We start from the raw sequence: 19,679 nt of genomic DNA on the forward strand, positions 1-19,679 counted from the left end.
ATGATTTTTAATTTAATAATAATAATAATATAAAATAACTGATAAGAAATAAAGGATAAATAAAAAAAATAAGAATTCAAATTGAATAAAAAAATTAAATTAAAACAAAAAATAGATTAATATTAAATATAAAAAAAATCGTTTTATTTTTTATATAATTTATTGATGTAATAAGAGAGAGATTTACTCAATTTTTTTTCACACTATGATTTTATTACAAAATCAAAAAATACTTTAACACTCCTATAATTTCTCTATATGACTACTACAATAATTTAAAAAGTATTTATGATTTTTTATTAGATTAAACCATAAAATATATAAAATCTAATTTAATAATTAAATAAGTAAAATTAAAATATATCAAATTAAATTAAATATTTTAAAAATATAAATTAATAACATTTAAGTAATCTTTAAAATTTTCATATCACAAACCTTTAAACTATAAACATTAGTAATAGATTCTTAAATAGAATTTAAATCGATGCCTGCTATACATACAAGTCTTTTTGGCTTACAAGTCTTACAAGTTGGCACAAACCCAACAAAATACACGCATTACACTCCTACATTCAAGAGTAAATAAATGCACGTTATTCAACCACTTCCTGTTTCCAAAGCACGCTACTCACCATGCATTATGAACGACTCTTCTTCTTTTTCCTCCATGAAAACGAGTTTCTTGTCAAATTTGAAGATAATGGAACTTTAGAAATACACCCAAACAATTACAGAAATTCATCCAAACGATTATAGAAATACATCCAAAGGATTACAGAAATACACCCAAAGGATTACAAAACTATACCCAAAGGATTTAAGAAATACACCAAAAATTCGTTGAAGTACACCTTATGCATAATTTAGAACTCTTTCTCTTTCTCCTCCTCATCTTCTGCTGCTTCTTCTTCTTCAAAAATGATTTCAGAGCTTGATGTCAAAAAATAATGAAAATCGAGAATAACGAAGAAAGAAAATAGAGAGAAAAGCACGTAAATGAAGAAGAAGAAAGAGAAGGCAAGAAACGAAAGAAAAGAAGAAGAAGAAGAGGAAGATGAAGAAGAACGTGCAGCAAGAAGAAGAAGAAGGTGCAGTAAAAATGTGCAGTAACAATTCGAAACGCATTAATATAAATAATTTGTAAAGACTTGTATAAAAAAATGCTTGTACGTGGAGAATTATTCTAATAGTAATTCAAAGTCGGAAAGAAAAAAGGGCTGTAATGATTCCATTCCATTATTCCTTTTCCATTCTATTTTAGATTACATCTTATAAAATTTGGGAGATACAAAATAGTAATCGAATATAAAATTAATAACAACAGAATTATGTTAACAAAAAGACAACATGAGTGATAATCTTAACAAACATATCCTTTGTCTTGTCAACAAATTAAAGCAGGATTAGCATACATACATACTCAGGTCAAACCTTGTTAAACAAGAAATTAAGACTTAATATGGTGGTCATATGTTAGATTGGATTATATAAGAAGTGAGGTTATTTCACACCTATAAAAAATTATCAAACCATAATTTTTGAACAACGTGAAATGAATGGATATAACAATTAAGCTCGCAATTTGAGTCGAATAGTGAGATATAATAATAATAATATTTGAAAGACAATAAAAAAATCATTTAAAATAATCTAAATTCATCTAATTTAATATTTATTAATTATTATTATAATTAATAAATATTAAATAAAGTAAATTTGAACTGTTTTTTTATCTTTCAAACATGATCGTATCTAAACACCTAAATAAAAAATACGTGTTAAAAAAATTTCTAAGCATTTATGGTCTTCGCATAACCCTAGCCATATATAAAAAAAATATCTGGGAGATAATAAAAATTAGTTTAAAATTTTTCATTTTGTGTTTATTAATTATCACTAAAATAATTAAATATATTATATGTAATAATTGTAAATTATAGATGCTAAATATATAAAATTATAAATATTAAACTAAATAAATAATTCTGAATGATTGTCTTTTTATATTACCTATATATAATTATGCTGTTTTTGGAATATTAATATTGTCGTGATACTTTATTGTAGCACAAAATAGCGTTAATTAATATTTAGAGTAATATAATCAATTTAGATTGGTTGAGTGGTCCGTTCACTTGTGCGTTTAAGTAATTGTTAGACGTTTAAATCCTATTTTATATATACAACGACTTATTGATCAACAACAGACTCTTATATAAAGCTCAAATTCATAGTCCTTGTCGAATTGGGATACCAGAGAAAGCCCAAAAAAATATTTAGAGTAACACGTTCATAAACAGCTTCTAATTTTGTGTTGCTGAACGGTGCAAGTAGATCCTATCTTGTTAAATAATGCTAGCTTATACATTGAATAATACACCAAACTCATAAAATAAAATTAGTATGTTGTGAGCACAAGACATGTTATGTACCAGTTAAACGTAGAAACTATTTATATTGTGCCGAATTCCAGATTCTAGCTTTCGATTTGTTTAACCAAACTATTGTTCCTTTTCAAACGTCGTTTCATGGAATTAACACACTGCTTATATTAGACGTCACTTAATATTTTGTCAACGTCAATAATGGTGGATCGATGCTACGCAGCTGTTATTACGGCCTTTAATGTGTGCCTTTATTTTTTGTCACCTTCTCAGGCCAAATGATTACCTTCACAAATTTTTAAAATATTACTTAATTACACGAAGATATTTTCATCTAAAACTAATAATTAAAAATTAATAGATAATTTAATATGTTTAAATAAATCGTATAATATAATATATATTAACATTTTAAAATTCATATGAAAATATTTTTTTTATACGAAGATATTTTCATGTGATTTAGTAGTCAGTATTTTTTAAATATTTTTTAGAAAAATTAGTATTTGGATGAATATAATGGTCATTATATATGAAAGTAATTAATATTTAATACATAGTAATTTTAACATTATTTCAGCTAAATTCATAGAAAACTGTATTTATATTCTTATAATAATAAATATATATTAAATATAGCTTAAGAGTTTAAATTATATTTCTCGACGTTATAACTTGCACCTATTTATTCGGTTTGATCAATTCTAACATCCTTTATACATTTCTTGAATATTCTTCTATCTCATCAGATGTCGTCACGAACGGCCCAACCAAGTTAACAAAGTTTTCTTTAAAAATTAAAGAAAACAATAGTTGCGCTTATGGACCATGCAATTAAGTTTGTAAACTTACACACAAAACACAAAAATGCCCACGTACGTAATCACAAAAACACATACCAAGACAAAAAATAAAAAATAAAAAACTAAAAAAAAAAAGGTATAGCATCCATGGTTTAATTTATGGAATTGAAAAATTAAAGTACAGAAAGTCAACAATAGTTCAGCAAACTAATTTGCATATCAATTAACAATTAGAAGGAAATAAACGTTAAAAAAAGGTTCAAAACTAAAAATACTAAAAATATCCAAAACTCAAGTAAAAAAAATATTTAGAAGTGATATAAAGTAAAATTAATTTTGGGTATAAAATTTAGGATTTATAATTTAAAATTCAGAATTTAGAGTTTAAAATTTAATATTTACGTCTATAATTTATGTTTTATAATTTAGGATTGCCGGCTGATGGTAGTGGTAGGTGATTGATAATGGTGTATGAAATGGTAGTGTTAGGAGTCAAGAAAAAAAGAAAGGATAAAAGGATAAAAGGATAATTTTAAAAAATAGTGGTGAGTGAATTTGTTTAAGTGTGACTCAATAGTTGTTTATTAATTGAAGTTAACTATTTTTTGTTGTCTCTCTGGTGAACCTGAATTGAATTTATTAAAGTTAAAAATGTAAAACTCTAAGATAATAAAAATATCTTCGAAACATTGAAGTATAAAAAATTATTATATTGATAAAAGAAAGAGATATATATATTCTAAAATTTATTTACTTGATAGAAACATTGAAGCATATATAAGAAGAGAACATAACATATATGACCTGTTATTTGTTACATAAGGGTAATCAAGGCTTGCACATATATATACACCTAAAAGAACTCACGTACAATAACTGAAGCACATGCATATATAGAACTCAAACAAAGATGTTTGCTAATTTTATGTAATAAGTAAAAACATTACACTATATATATGTATCTCCCTTTGATTGGAGTTCATCATGGTGTGATTTTGAGAAATTAATCCATTGTTGAAACTGAAGCGTTTGCCACCACAAGATCTTTCACCACTTGTTCCATGGTAGGACGAGAACGTGGATTTTCTGTCAAACAGGCACTTGCTATCTTCACAATTTGCATAATCTCTACTGCAATTAGATTTGTAGGGTAAGGAAGACGATGATCCAACTTATCCTTTAAGAGAAACTTATTATCAAGTGTCTCTGAAGATGGTATCATCACCATAGATGATGATGCAGCATCTCCAGGATGCTTCCCCAACAGTATTTCCAAAGCTAATATCCCGAAGCTATACACATCACATTTTTCATTCACCTCCATAGTGTAAGCAAGTTCTGATGAAGCAAATTAATTTACAAGGTATCATCATATGAAAACTCATGTAATCATCATTATCAATAATAAAGGAAACAAACCTGGAGCTGCATAACCAAAGGTCCCTGCAAAAGAGGTCCAATTTGATGAATTTGGATTAAGAAGTTTAGATGCTCCAAAATCTGACACATGAGCCTCATGTTCCAAATCCAGAAGAACATTTTTTGCTGATATATCTCTATGCACTATAGGAGGTGAACAATCATGGTGCATGTAGCATAAAGCATTAGCTACTCCTTTAACAGCATTCACCCTCCTATTCCAATCAAACTCGACCGCTTCTTCATCATTGGCTAGAATCTTGTCAATGCTACCTCTTTCTATAATCTCATAAACCAAAAAGGAGTGCCGAGAATGAGAACAGAATCCATATAGCTTCACAATGTTGCGATGACGGATTTCTGTCAAGGCTTGAATCTCACTCTGGAAAGTTTTGAGATTGGGAACTTCTTCATTTGGTATTGAATGGAGTTTTTTCACGGCAACAACTTGACCGGTGGACAACTCAGCTCGGTAGACAGATCCAAACCCTCCAACTCCAATGAGATATTTGTTGTCAAAATCTTCTGTGGCCTCAATAATCTCTTCTTACACCATCTTGCCATCATAGCTCCAAATTGCAAATAAATTTTGAGTTTGCATATCTGTAGCATTGCTTTCCTTTCGGCCTGTTCCTTGGTATACACGGCATGATATCCATAATGCTAAGAGTGCTATTATGATGGCCAAAGAAAGGACCAATATGAGCACAACAACTTTCTTAGCTTTATGGTCATGATGAGAATCACCACTTGATGACGCTGGACAAGGCTCAATACCAGTGACATTACCACACAAACCTTTATTATCTCTCAATGCTTCCAATGGAGCTTTTATGAAGGCTCGAATATTTGGAAGTGGGCCTTCTAATTGGTTGTATGATATATCCACAGTTGTCAAACTTAACATCCCATCAAAACTTGAGGGAATGACACCAGAAAGATTGTTATGAGAGAGGTTCAGATTTTCTAAGAACATCAATTGCCCAAGTGATGCTGGAATAGTTCCATCTAAAAGATTGTCACCAAGATCAAGGTCACGAAGGGCTTTTAGATTCCCAAGCTCGAGAGGAATAGTTCCATTAAATTCATTTTGGCTCAGACTCAAGTTGGACAACTTAGGCAACATGCTAAGTTCTTTTGTGATGAGGCCTCTGAAATTGTTCCTGGCAAGATCCAACGTTTCAAGTTGTTGCAATGATGAAATTGATAGAGCCTAGCAGCGGAAACGACACAAATGTCCAACACAAAAACAATATGGAAGCACTCACAACACAATATGGCAGCAACTATAACAAGCAAATATAGCAAGTAAAGCAATAATAAGAACACACCGAGATTTTAACGTGGAAAACCCCCTCAAGGTGAGAGGTAAAAACCACGAGTCGTCCAGACCAATGAAATAGCTCCACTATAATCAAATGAGGTACAAGAGAGTCTCAAACAAAGCACAAAAATGTGCATATAACCAGCCAAAACATCAAAGCACCAAAGCTCACAAATGAAAAGCAAGAAGATGAAATATACCCAAAAAACAGAGCTACTGTCGAAGCCAATTTCTCCCTCTGCAGACCTCCAATTAAAATCTCCACCGTCCAGAATGAAGAACAAGATGTGAAGAATCTACAGTTCAAATTTCACGTCGATCCAACGGTGAAAGAATGAGAAACTGCCGTTCCAAAATTGCTGCTCTGTGTAAAAACGGGAAACCTAATTTCTCTCTTGCGAAGCCAATTTCTCTCACTGCAAATCTCCAATCAACATCTCCACCGACCAGAATGAAGAACAAGATGATAAGAACATGCAGTTTAAATTTCAAGCCGATCCAACGGTGAACAACTGAGAAACTGATATTTGAAATTTACTGCTTTGGACAAAAACGGGAATTTTGTTTTTCCCCTTCTCTCTCACTTGGTGGCTACTCTCACTCACTCTCAATGACCCCAAAAATCTGAACTAGGGTTGTGGCACAATGGGTGCAAGAGACACCCTCAAAATGTTGGGCTTGGGCCTCACAAAGGAGAGAAAAACCCAACAAATCTCCCCCTTCTCGACTAGGTGGAGGCTCTCGCCATTCCGGCGATCAAACAACATGTTTCAAACTTTTCTCTTGACAATGCTTTTGTCATCATATCAGCACCATTGTCATCAGTGTGAACTTTCTCAAGTTCCAACAACTTTGAATCTAACACATCCCGTATCCAGTGATACCTAACATCAATGTGTTTAGATCTTGGATGAAAAGTAGAATTCTTGGCAAGATGAATAGCACTTTGGCTATCACACAACAACACATAACGGTCTTGCTTGAAACCAAGTGCTGCAAGAAACTTCTTCATCCACAACAACTCTTTACATGCTTCAGTTGCTGCAATAAACTCTGCCTCTGTGGTAGAAAGTGCAACACACTTTTGTAGCCTTGACTGCCATGAAATAGCTCCCCCTGCAAACTTGACCAAATAACCTGAAGTAGACTTTCGAGAATCAATATCTCCTGCCATGTCTGCATCAGTAAAGCCAACTAGCAAAGGTTTCTCACCACCAAAACTCAAACTCAAGTTAGTTGTACCTTTGAGATATCTCATAATCCATTTAACAGCATTCCAATGTTCTTTACCTGGATTAGAGAGAAAACGACTCACAGTACCAACTGCATGAGCAATGTCTGGTCTAGTACACACCATAGCATACATCAAGCTTCCAACAGCTGAGGCATAAGGAATTTCATCCATTGCTTGTTTCTCCTCATCAGTGGTTGGACACTGCTTGGTACTCAACTTAAAATGAGGAGCAAAAGAACTAGCAACACATTTGGCATCATTCATGCCAAACCTTTGAAGCACCTTCTTTATGTACTTCTCCTGTGACAAATAAAGCTTCTTGGAATCTCTATAACGAGTAATAGTCATGCCCAAAATTTGTTTGGCAGGACCCAAGTCCTTCATAGCAAAGAACTTACTCAACTGTTTCTTCAACTCATTAATCCTCAAAGCATTCTTGCCCACAATCAAAATATCATCCACATAAAGCAAAAGAATGATAAAATCATCATCAGAAAATTTTTGCACAAATACACAATGATCTGAAGTTGTCTTACGGTAACCATGCTTCCCCATAACAGATTCAAACTTCTTGTACCACTGTCTTGGAGCTTGCTTCAACCCATAAAGACTCTTCTTAAGCTTGCACACAAAATCTTCCTTTCCTTTAACAACAAAGCCCTCCGGTTGCTCCATGTAGATCTCCTTGTCTAAATCACCATGAAGAAAAGCTGTCTTCACATCCATTTGCTCAATCTCCAAATCAAGAGACGCTGCTAATCCAAGCACAGCACGAATGGATGACATCCTCACAACAGGAGAAAAGATCTCCTCATAATCAACACCTTTTCTCTGGCTAAAGCCTCTAACAACCAATCTAGCCTTATACCGAGGCTTAGAATTGTGTTCTTCATTCTTGATTCTGAATACCCATTTGTTCTTCAAAACTCGCATACCCTTCGGTAGCTTCACCAACTCATAGGTATCATTCTCAAGCAAGGACTTCATTTCTTCTTGCATAGCTTCAAGCCATTGAGCTTTGCTTTCATCTTCAACAGCCTCTCCAAAGCATTCAGGTTCTCCCCCATCAGTCAACAAAACAAACTCATGTGGAGAATACCTTGATGAAGGCTTCCGCTCTCTTGTAGACCTTCTGAGTGCATTTGCAGGAATTTCCAAAGCTGGTTCTTCATCTTGATCATCATCACCAACTTCATCAAGTATCGGATCAATTGTTCCATCTTCACCTGCACTTGTATCATGCTCATTATTTTGAGCTTCAACTCTACCATCTTCTACCATAGGCATAGAGGGAGTAATATCCAAGTCAGAAAAATCATCACTAGGCTGAACCATTGGCTTCTCAGCATTATCAACATCCTTCAATGTTTGGTCTTCAACAAAGACAACATCTCTACTCCGAATCACCTTCTTGCTAACAGGATCATAAAACCTGTAACCAAACTCATCCATGCCATAGCCAATAAAAATACACTGCCTAGTCTTTACATCAAGCTTAGATCTCTCATCTTTGGGAATATGAACAAAAGCTTTACATCCAAAGACTCTTAAATGATCATAAGAAACATCTTTACCTGACCATACCTTCTCTGGCACTTCAAATTGCAAAGGAACACATGGTGTCCGGTTCAAGACATGAACAACAGTGCTCAAAGCTTCACCCCAAAAGGATTTTGCCAATCCAGACTGCGACAATAAGCACCTAACTCTTTCAACCAGTGTTCTGTTCATTCTTTCAGCCAAGCCATTCAACTGAGGAGTCTTCGGAGGAGTCTTCTGATGTCTTATACCATGCTCTTTACAATAAGCATCAAATGGACCTGAGTACTCACCACCATTGTCAGTACGAATGCATTTCAACTTCTTCCCAGTTTCTCTTTCAACAGAAGCTTGAAATTGCTTGAACACATTCAAAACTTGATCTTTGGTCTTCAAAGTGTAAACCCATAATTTTCTAGAATGATCATCAATAAAGGTTACAAAATAGATAGACCCTCCAAGTGTTCTTGTCTTCATCGGCCCACATACATCAGAATGTACCAAGTCAAGTATCTCCGGCTTCCTTGAAGGTGGATGGCTCTTAAAAGAAACCCTGTTTTGTTTCCCAGCAAAGCAATGGTTGCACTTTTGCAAAGCAACCTTACAACCAGATAAAAGATTTCTCTTGGATAACATATTCATACCCTTCTCACTCATATGACATAATCTCTTATGCCATAAATCAGTTTCATCAACAAACTCAGCAGCATTAACAACATCTTTCACAATCTTTGCTTGAGTTAAATAAAGAGTAGAGTGTCGAGTACCTCTAGCAACAACCATGGAACCCTTGGTGAGCTTCCAACTATCACGAGAAAATGAGCTATCCAAGTCTTCATCACACAACTTACCAACAGAAAGTAAGTTCAACCGAATATCTGGAACATGCTTCACACGCTTCAAAGTCAACTTGGTACCATTGGAGGTTTCTAAGCAAACCTGTCCAACACCAGCACATTTTGCAACACCTTGATGAGCCATTTTCACATCACCAAAATCACCAGGAGTATAAGATGTAAACAAATCCCTCCTAGATGTAACATGAATAGAAGCACCACTATCAATCACCCAACTAGTGCTATTATCAACAAGGTTAACAGATTCAAACTCCTCAACAACAAGAAAATCATCATGAGTTACATTAACCTTGTCTTCATTACTACCATCATCTTTATTTTTGCTCTTGTCTTTACTTGCCTTGGCTTTCTCCTTCTTTAGCTGCCAACAAAATCTCTTCACATGTCCCTTTTGACCACAATGATGACACTCAATGTTCTTATACTTTCCTCGAGACTTGCTTCTGCTTTGATCTCTACCTTTAGGACCTCGACTTTTGCTTCTCCCCCTAGACTCAGAAACAAGAACATCTGAATGTGTAGTCGATGTACCTTGTGACTTTCTTCTCATCTCTTCATTCAAAACACTGCTCTTGGCAAGATCCATAGAGATTACACCATCAGGAGCAGAATTAGACAATGACATTCTGAGAATTTCCCACGAGTCTGGTAAGGAGCCAAGAAGTAACAATCCTTGAACCTCTTCATCAAACTTGATACCCATGGAAGATAACTGATTCATAATTCCTTGGAAGTTATTCAAGTGATCTGTCATTGATGTCCCATCTGTATACTTCAAAGCCAACAACTGCTTGATCAAAAACATCTTGTTATTCCCAGTTTTTCGAGCATACAACTGTTCAAGTTTAATCCAAAGAGTCCGAGCATGTGTCTCTCCAATAATATGGTTCAACACATTATCGTCAACCCACTGCCTAATATATCCACAGACTTGTCTATGCAACAAAGTCCAATCATCATCAGATTTATCATTAGGCTTCTCTGTACCAAAAACTGGTTGATGAAAATTCTTGACATAAAGCAAATCTTCCATTTTTGACTTCCACAAATCATAATTAGGACCATTAAGAGTGATCATCCTACTAGTATTAGTATTAGCTTCCATTGTTCACAAACTCACAAGCCCAGAAAAATACCAACAAGCTCTGATGCCAGTATGATAGAGCCTAGCAGCGGAAACGACACAAATGTCCAACACAAAAACAATATGGAAGCACTCACAACACAATATGGCAACAACTATAACAAGCAAATATAGCAAGTAAAGCAATAATAAGAACACACCGAGATTTTAACGTGGAAAACCCCCTCAAGGTGAGAGGTAAAAACCACGAGTCGTCCAGACCAATGAAATAGCTCCACTATAATCAAATGAGGTACAAGAGAGTCTCAAACAAAGCACAAAAATGTGCATATAACCAGCCAAAACATCAAAGCACCAAAGCTCACAAATGAAAAGCAAGAAGATGAAATATACCCAAAAAACAGAGCTACTGTCGAAGCCAATTTCTCCCGCTGCAGACCTCCAATTAAAATCTCCACCGTCCAGAATGAAGAACAAGATGTGAAGAATCTACAGTTCAAATTTCACGTCGATCCAACGGTGAAAGAATGAGAAACTGCCGTTCCAAAATTGCTGCTCTGTGTAAAAACGGGAAACCTAATTTCTCTCTTGCGAAGCCAATTTCTCTCACTGCAAATCTCCAATCAACATCTCCACCGACCAGAATGAAGAACAAGATGATAAGAACATGCAGTTTAAATTTCAAGCCGATCCAACGGTGAACAACTGAGAAACTGATATTTGAAATTTACTGCTTTGGACAAAAACGGGAATTTTGTTTTTCCCCTTCTCTCTCACTTGGTGGCTACTCTCACTCACTCTCAATGACCCCAAAAATCTGAACTAGGGTTGTGGCACAATGGGTGCAAGAGACACCCTCAAAATGTTGGGCTTGGGCCTCACAAAGGAGAGAAAAACCCAACAGAAATCTGAATGGGAACATTTCCGGAAAAACTGTTGTTGCTTAACAAGAGTTGTATCATCAAAGTCAACTTGCCAAGCTCTTTTGGAATAGCTCCCGTAAGATGATTTGAAGACAAGTCAAGTTCTTGTAAGTTGGTTGCCTCACCTAATTCCGGTGGTATGGCACCTGACAAGTTGTTGTTGGAGATCCTGAGGCACGTCAGGTTGGAACATTTTCCCCACTTTGATGAAAGGTGGCCATGAAAATTATTCTCACTCAAATCAATGTAGTCCAAATTTGGATATACATTGAAAGATTCAGTTATATTTCCGGTTATCTGGTTTCCGTCAAGCCTTAATCTTACAAGGCTGGAGCAATTCTTTAAGCTACTTGGAACTACACCTGTGAAGTAGTTATTTGTGGCTGAAAGTTTAGCCAAATTTCCACTTGTACAGATGTTGTGAGGCAACTGCCCATTGAAATGATTATAAGCCAATTGGAGATCTTCCAATTCTGTGAGCTTGATGAGCTCTATTGGAATTTCACCACTAAGTTCATTCGACAATAACACTAGTTTCGACAGTTTTGTCAAGTTTCCAATAGAAAATGGAACTGTACCAGAGAGCATATTTCCACTAAGGTCAAGGAGAACCAAATTAACTAATTTTCCGATAGTGGAAGGGATTGGCCCAAGGAGTGTATTATCCCGAAGAAGAATAGAGTTTAGATTGACAAGGTTACCTATGGAAGGCGGAATTGTCCCTGAAAGGTTATTAGTTAACAACTGAATCGTAGTAAGAGAATAAAGTTTTCCAACTTCATCTGGAATGGAACCGGAGAAAAAGTTTTGAAAAAGGTATAGGTATGCCAAATTACTTAAGTTTCCAATTGTGGAAGGAATACAACCAGAGAGATTGTTTGAAGAAAAATCAAGCTGGAAGAGATTTGTCATGAGACCAATTTCTTGAGGAATGGAACCAGAAAGTTCATTGTTTTGAAGCCATAGATACTTCACATTAACTAACTTGCCTATTTCTCGAGGAATGGGACCATCTAAATGGTTGTCATTCAAATTAAGTACAGACAAATTAGTTAAGTTGCCTATTGTAGTAGGAATAGAACCTGTGAGATTGCAGTGTTCAAAACGCAGGTCTGTTAGATTCCCCAACATCCCAAGTTCGGCAGGAATGGATCCCCTTAAATTATTATTGTATGCAAATGCCAAATACTTCAAGTTGCTCAAATGCTTAGTTTCTTGGGGAATGTTGCCCAAGAAATTGTTGGCACCCAAATCAAGAACGGTGAGTTTAGACAAACTACCAATTTGTTTGGGAATGAAACCAGAGAACTGATTGTAGTGGACATCAAGAGTGTCCAGATTGGATAATACACCAATTTGTTTGGGAATGGTTCCATAAAACGAGTTGTTACTCATGGCTATTGTATGGATGTTGGGAAGTGACGAGAAATTGAGAGTTTGAAGCGTACCTCTTAGGCCAAATTTGGTAAAATTTAGCGAGGACACAGATTTGGAGTGATCACATGCTATTCCCACCCAATGGCAGGGGTCGCTACCATTCCAAGAAGAGAGCAAAGCCTGGCTTTGCTTCTCAAAGCTGGCTTTCCAGTCCAGCAAAGCATACGCTTCTTCGTTGCCTTGAATAGCAACTGAAGTGGTAGTCATGGAAGTTGTAACACTCATTAAAAGAAGGCAACACATTGCTAAGAGCTTCATGGGATTAAGCCTTGGGAAGAATGGCAACATTATTGGCTATGGGGGATGAATTTTTTAACTAACACTCAGATGCTGATGAACAACATGCATGGATGTGGTCGATACTTATAAGCAAGGTCAGAAAATCCAAAATTTGTGGCAAGTTTTGTATGCAATTATAAATGTATAATTATTTAAATATTTATTACCTCAATATTATGAGATTAAGTAAATCTTACTTTTACGTTAATTATAAAATGAATCATCTTATTACACTATAGACTATACATTTTTAACTTATTCGTAGACTTAAAAGCTGGGGGAATCACTAGGAAATTCTTCTCTAGCAATTGAAAGGATCAATTAATAAGACCTTTTCCAAATATTTTTGGAATTTTTGTATGGCTAGAGAACTAAGTTAGATATTGTTCTGGAGGAGACCAAACAAAGGTTACTCGACGGTTCAACTCAGCGAGGTTGATAGCTCCATATATATATGGCCCTAACGGGCCGTTTGGTTTAAGGGAAATATGGAGAAAAGAAAATAAAGAAAAAGAAAATGAGTGGAAAATGAAGTTTTTTATTGTTTGAATGATCCAAGAAAATTAAGAGGAGAAGGAAAATATAGTGTGGGATCCATCTAAAAGTTTTCTCTCCAACAATGAAATGAAAATGGATGGAGAAAAAGTAAATAATGATTTAATTACCAATTTGTCCTTTATTTAGTATAAATTATAATTTTATATAATATAGATAAGGATATTAATGTAATTTTATTCAATATAATTTTTTCTCTTTTTACTTTTCTTTTCATTCAAATAAAAAAAAATTTCTTTCTATTTTTTTTCCATTCATTTTCTCTTCATCCAAACAACACATACAAAAATCTACTTTTCCTCTCATTTTCTTTCCTCTTATTTTCTTTCCTTCCATTTTCTTTCCTTCCATTTTCTATTTTGCATCCAAACAATGCCTAAATCGCCAAATGATCAAATCATACTCTATAGGATAGCGGTTACGTGAGCAAGTTGTAACTTCAGAAACCTTCCAATAATCAATTGAATCCAACTCTCTCTAGAATAAAAGGTATGTTATCTCCTTATGATATATCATATATTTAATAATTAATTGAAATTATATTAACTCTTAATTTAATTTAAGTTATGATAATCTAATTATCTAATTAACTAATATATACTTTTTTTGTAATTTACAAAAATTACTAAAAAAATTATATTTTATAATTTTAATCACATAATAAAAAAAATTTAAAATAAAAAAATAAATAAAATTTTTGGTGCCTCTGTGAAATTGAAAGCCAGTAAAAATTTTATTTATCATTTTATCTTAAAATCAAAAAAATATATTATTACGTTTTTTGTATTAGATAATTTATTGTTCAATATTATTAACTAAATTTTTTATATGTTCATATTTATTAATCACCCCTCATACTCACTTTTTCGCCAAAGACCTACTATATATACAAAAAGAAAATTGATTACCATCATCTTCTTTTTCTTTGTTTAAACCTCTTTGATTTTTTTGTAGTATTATATATGTACTCTTCTCTCTCATTTATCAAGAGAGAATTTTAAAAAATTTTATGTATAGTAACTTTTATAATTTACAAAAATAATTATATAATGGTTAATTGATTAGGTAATTAAAATTTAGATTAAATTAAAAGTTAAAGTTAATCATAATAAACTCACTAATTTTATCAAATAATTATTAAACATTATAAGAAATAACTAATTTTTTATTTTAGAGAAAATTAAATAAAATTTATCAATAAATAAATAGAAATGTATAACTCATACTTTTACAACCCAAATATCCTAGTTATCTGAATAACTTTAATTTGTTGACTTGAGTATATCCAAATCTTTTGTAGGTATTTTCTCCCCGATCCTCAAAGCCAATATCCCCATTTCGATCAGTTTTTAGTTCAGATTCTCAACTCAAATAATCTCGTGCTCAAACATACAGTCTGTCTGCATAGATAAATACTTGATCATATAATCTATTTAAATTCATTTCTATGATTGATCATATATTCTTTTTATTTAATGCTTTATTATCACAAAAAAAAATGTCCTCGCTATTGGAATTTTTTCCAAGATAGACAAAGTTATAAATTACGGGTGAAAACATATAGTGTGGACTTGTCATGTATATCGTCTATCTACCATTTCATTCAAATCTCCCATTCACGTTGGCGATTACAATTGCCTTGGCCCCATGCATATATGTGTAAAGCCATGACCCGATCCTTAGAAAATGATGTTTGATTTTATATAACCATGGTTAAAAATATAATTATTTATATATCTCATTCTATCAATTTAAACTTAAATTTAAATTTAAAAAAAATAATTTTATATCATAGTATTTGTACAGGATGTCTCCGGTACGGGTGGAGGGATGAATCGGGAACTTGCGGGTTGAGGCGGATGCTGGATCGCTTGACTGGAACAACGGGGGGAGGTACCTGCAAAGACACTCCAACGCTCAAGTCAGAATGGATCTGAGAGGTGTAAGGTGTGAGGAAGGAATGAATACCTGGAGGACTTGGGTCCTCTTATTTATAGGTGACGGTGGTTATCTTATCTTATCTTGTTTGGTTAAGATAAGGGAGACGTCTGTATTCGAAAGTCAATTAGGAGTCCTAGAGGGCCGGCTTTGGTCCTTCTAGAAGATCCTGACAGGTCGGACCCGGGTAACCGGGTTCGGGTTTGTTCCCGGGTCGGGGATCCGGAGAACGGATCCGTAACAGTTGCCCCCGCAGCGGGAGAACGAGCAAGGTCGGTCTGTCGCTGGGAGATGTTTTGACCGCGAGCTGGGTCTTTAGTTTTCTTCAGATAGTCGTTTGATTTTTCGAGGGGAAGCCAGTGTGTCGGCCCTAATCTTGATTGGTTGTTTTGGGGATTCGTCTGGCCGTTTTGGCTGTGACGCGTCTCTTCCATGCTTGATGCGCCTGTTGCGTTTTTCGAGGCGTACTTTATTGGTTTCTTTTTCCAAGGGGGCATTTATTGTGAGGGGCGTTTTCTAGGTTTTTTCCTTTATTGCCTCTATGTGCCCTTTTATCATTTAGGGTTATTTGCGTCTTTTCTTGCCCATTTTGAAACCGTTTTGGCTTTCTACTTCACTTCCCTCGTTCATTTTATTTTTCTTTCGCTCTTCTGAAAAAAGTTCTCCTTCTCTCTGTGGTGCTCTCTGGTGTTTCTTCGAGCTGCTGCTTCTGCTTCTCAAGCTTTTTCCAGGCTCTTTTTCTGCATTATCAGGTTGGCATGCTTTGTTCTTTCTTGTTTTCCTTTTTGTGGTGTATCTGTTGTTCTGTTTTTGTCATGCGTTATTCTGCCATTTTCCTTTCATGCAGCATTCGTGTATTTTGGCTGGTGGTATTTGTGTTTGAAGGGGCTAAGCACCGCCGTGTTGATTCGATAGTAGGTAGTAGGTTTTTGTCTTCCTTGCTTCTGCGTAGGGTTAGTAGGCTGATGGTGGTGCTCCTCCCTGTTTTAGGTATGCACCAGCGGAGGAGTGAGGGTGTGGGTACTCCGATAGCCCCTTCCAGGGGCGTCCCCACTCGCTACACTTGGGTGACTAGCGATGTGTGGGGCATTTCGTCGCGGATGACGGAGGCCGGCCTTCAGAGGCTCCATGATCAGGGGGCGATTTGTGGCGGTGGCGACGCAGGGTGGCAGTATGAGCTTGCCTTCCCGGATGCCGATGAGCGTGTTTGCTATTTGAATCTCGACTCGCCCACTGTGCCGGACTGGATGTGGGTTTATGAGTCGATGTTCATTCGGCTCGGCGTGCGATTTTCTTTTTCGCCGTTTGTTCAGGACTTGCTGAGTTGGTGTTCTGTGGCGCCATCTCAGCTTCATCCGAATAGCTGGGCCGCCGTTCGGTCTTTTGAGCTGGTGTGTCGATATCTCGATCTTTCGGGCTCTGTTCCTGTGTTTCTCTTTCTTTTCTTATGCACTCTTCCGACTAAGGAGGGGAAGCATAAGAAAGGGTATATGTCATTCCGGGCTCAACCTAATCACCGTATTTTTGGTTTGTTTGAGGATTCTTTTCATGGCTTCAAGAGGGAGTACTTTAAGGTACGCCCTGTCCAGGGGCATTATCCGTTTTGGCTGACGTTAGAGGGCGAGCGCCGGTTTCCGACCTATTGAAATTTCGGTGCCTGGCCGTCGGTTTTGACTAAGGTTACTTATGATGGTTTGTCTCCCGAGGATAAGGACATTGCCAGTGTCTTATGGCATTTGTTTGGCGAGCGCCCGTTAAATCCTCGAGATGTCATGGGAGATCCTGAGGCTTGTCGGACGTATATTGGTGTGTGGCTGTCTCTTTCTTGGTTTTCATGTTTGTTTTCCCGTTTTTATAACTTGATTTTTCTTTGGTTTCTTTTAGTTGAGATGGCTGGTGGTTTGACTTCTCTGGCGCGGCTGAAGGCGGCGATGGGTCGGGAGGAGAGATCGTTGTCTCCTGCTACCCTTGTCTCTAATCCCTCTGTGGATTCTCAAGCTGTTTCTCAGGAGGTGGTCTCGTCGGGAGTGAGGACCGACGCTCGGGCTTCGCCTGGTCCTGTGAACTCGCCTGAAGTCATCGTGGTCACGGCTGCTGAGGCTTCTCGAAAGAGAAAGAGGCTTGAGGAACCTAGCAGCGAGACTTTTGAGGAGGAGGGTGCCGTGCCCAGTGTGATAGATCGACGTTTTGATGCTTCGGGTTTCATAGATCAGCACTTGATGCCTGGCACAGAGCCCTTTTTTTATGATTGCGATGTTTCATTCCAGGCTAAGTCAGTGTATCGTGCCCTCCTCCGCTCTGCTGTCGTTGTTCGGAAGGCTGAGCCCGTGATGGCTCAGGTCGGTTTGTTGGACAAGAAGCTCCGTCATTCGCAAGCCGAGGTGGCTAAGTTGAGGGAGCAGCTCGAGGCTGCCGAGGTGGCGAGGAAGAAGGCAGTGAAGTCTTCCGAGGAAGCCGGGGCGGAGATCCTCCGTCTTTCCGAGGTTGAGATTTTGCTTCTTTCCCAACTTGGTACGGAGCGACAGCGGGCTTCCGACGCGGGTTCTTAGGCTGCCGTGCTTCTTGGCGAGCTGGAGGTTACGAAAGCCGAAGTTGCTGCTTTGAAGAAGGAGAAGACGGAGCTGTTGGCCGATGCGAAGGGTGCGATCGTGGCTACCGAGGAGACGATGAGGGCTCAGGCTTTGGTGTTGGCTCCAGGTGTGGACGTGTCCGTAATGGGGGCTTTTAAGACTGTCCGTGATGGCCGCATTGTTAATCTTGAGCAGTTTTATTTTGTTATTTCAGTTAGTTTGAACTTTGGTTTTTATTTTGGATATTCGGTTTGGCCGTGAGCCGTGTACTTGATATATTTTGAACACTGGGTTGTGCCATTGTGGCCGCTTTATAACTTGCTTTTTAATGACTCGTGTGGCCGCTTTGGGCTTTTATGTTTTTACTTTGAGCCGTTTATATGTTTAAGCCGTTGTGACTTAGGACCTTTGGTAGGCCGCCATAGTTTGGGGATATCTGCGTGTTAAGCCCCGAGGGTGATCAGTTCTCGGTCTTTGTGGCCGTGTTTCTTATTCCGATTTTGGGAAGTAGAAAGGGAAAGGGTAAAATATAGTGGAATTTATTTGGGCCTCGTTAAAACCCTCCGTCATGGCGTGAAAGAGTACCCGTGCTTAATACTTTAAATATAAAAGGGGGAAAACAAATAAAATAAATGTAGTAACATTTGAGTTAAAAAGGAATTCAAAAGACAAGGGAGGACCTAGGGCGGTCAATCTAAGTGTAGTAGCGTCGTAAGTTGGCGGCGTTCCATGTCCTTGGAATTTCGTCGCCGTTAAGTCGTTCGAGCTTGTATGGTCCCCTTCCGATTGTGGCTTTGATTTTGTATGGTCCTTCCCAATTGGGGGTGAGTTTTCCTTCCCCTGGGGTCGGGGCTCTGATGTCATTTCGTCGTAGGACGAGATCGTCGGGTGCGAATTCTCGTTTGATGACGTCGTGGTTGTATCTTAAGCTGATTCTTTGCTTTAGGGCTAGCTCTCTAACATGAGCTATGCCTCTTTCTTCGTCGATGAGGTCTCGTTCTGCTTCCTCGTCGTTACCTCCGACCGTTTTTCTGGTGCTTGGGTCTCCTATCTCTACTAGGATGATGGCCTCCACACCGTATGTTAGTTAGAAAGGTGTTTCCCCTGTGGTCGTTTGGGGTGTTGTTCGGTATGACCATAAAACCGATTCGAGTTCGTCGGCCCATAGTCCTTTGGCTTCGTCGAGCCGCTTTTTGAGTTCTTTGACGATTATTTTGTTTGTGGATTCCACTTGTTCGTTTGTTTGGGGGTGTTCTACCGAGCTGAAGCGGTGGGATATACGTAGTCCTTCTAAGAATTCTCTGAATTTTTTGTCAGCAAATTAGGTTCT

The 19,679-nt window shown here is 36.8% G+C and overlaps 1 pseudogene; it reads right to left on the minus strand.

Moving 5' to 3' along the window:
• Positions 1-4,034: 4,034 nt before the first annotated feature.
• Positions 4,035-13,295, minus strand: LOC107639485 (uncharacterized; annotated as a pseudogene).
• Between the last annotated feature and the right edge of the window lie 6,384 nt (positions 13,296-19,679).

This window comes from Arachis ipaensis, chromosome B4 (assembly GCF_059453495.1).
Source record: "Arachis ipaensis isolate K30076 ecotype BB chromosome B4, ASM5945349v1, whole genome shotgun sequence".
Taxonomy (NCBI): Eukaryota; Viridiplantae; Streptophyta; class Magnoliopsida; order Fabales; family Fabaceae; genus Arachis; species Arachis ipaensis.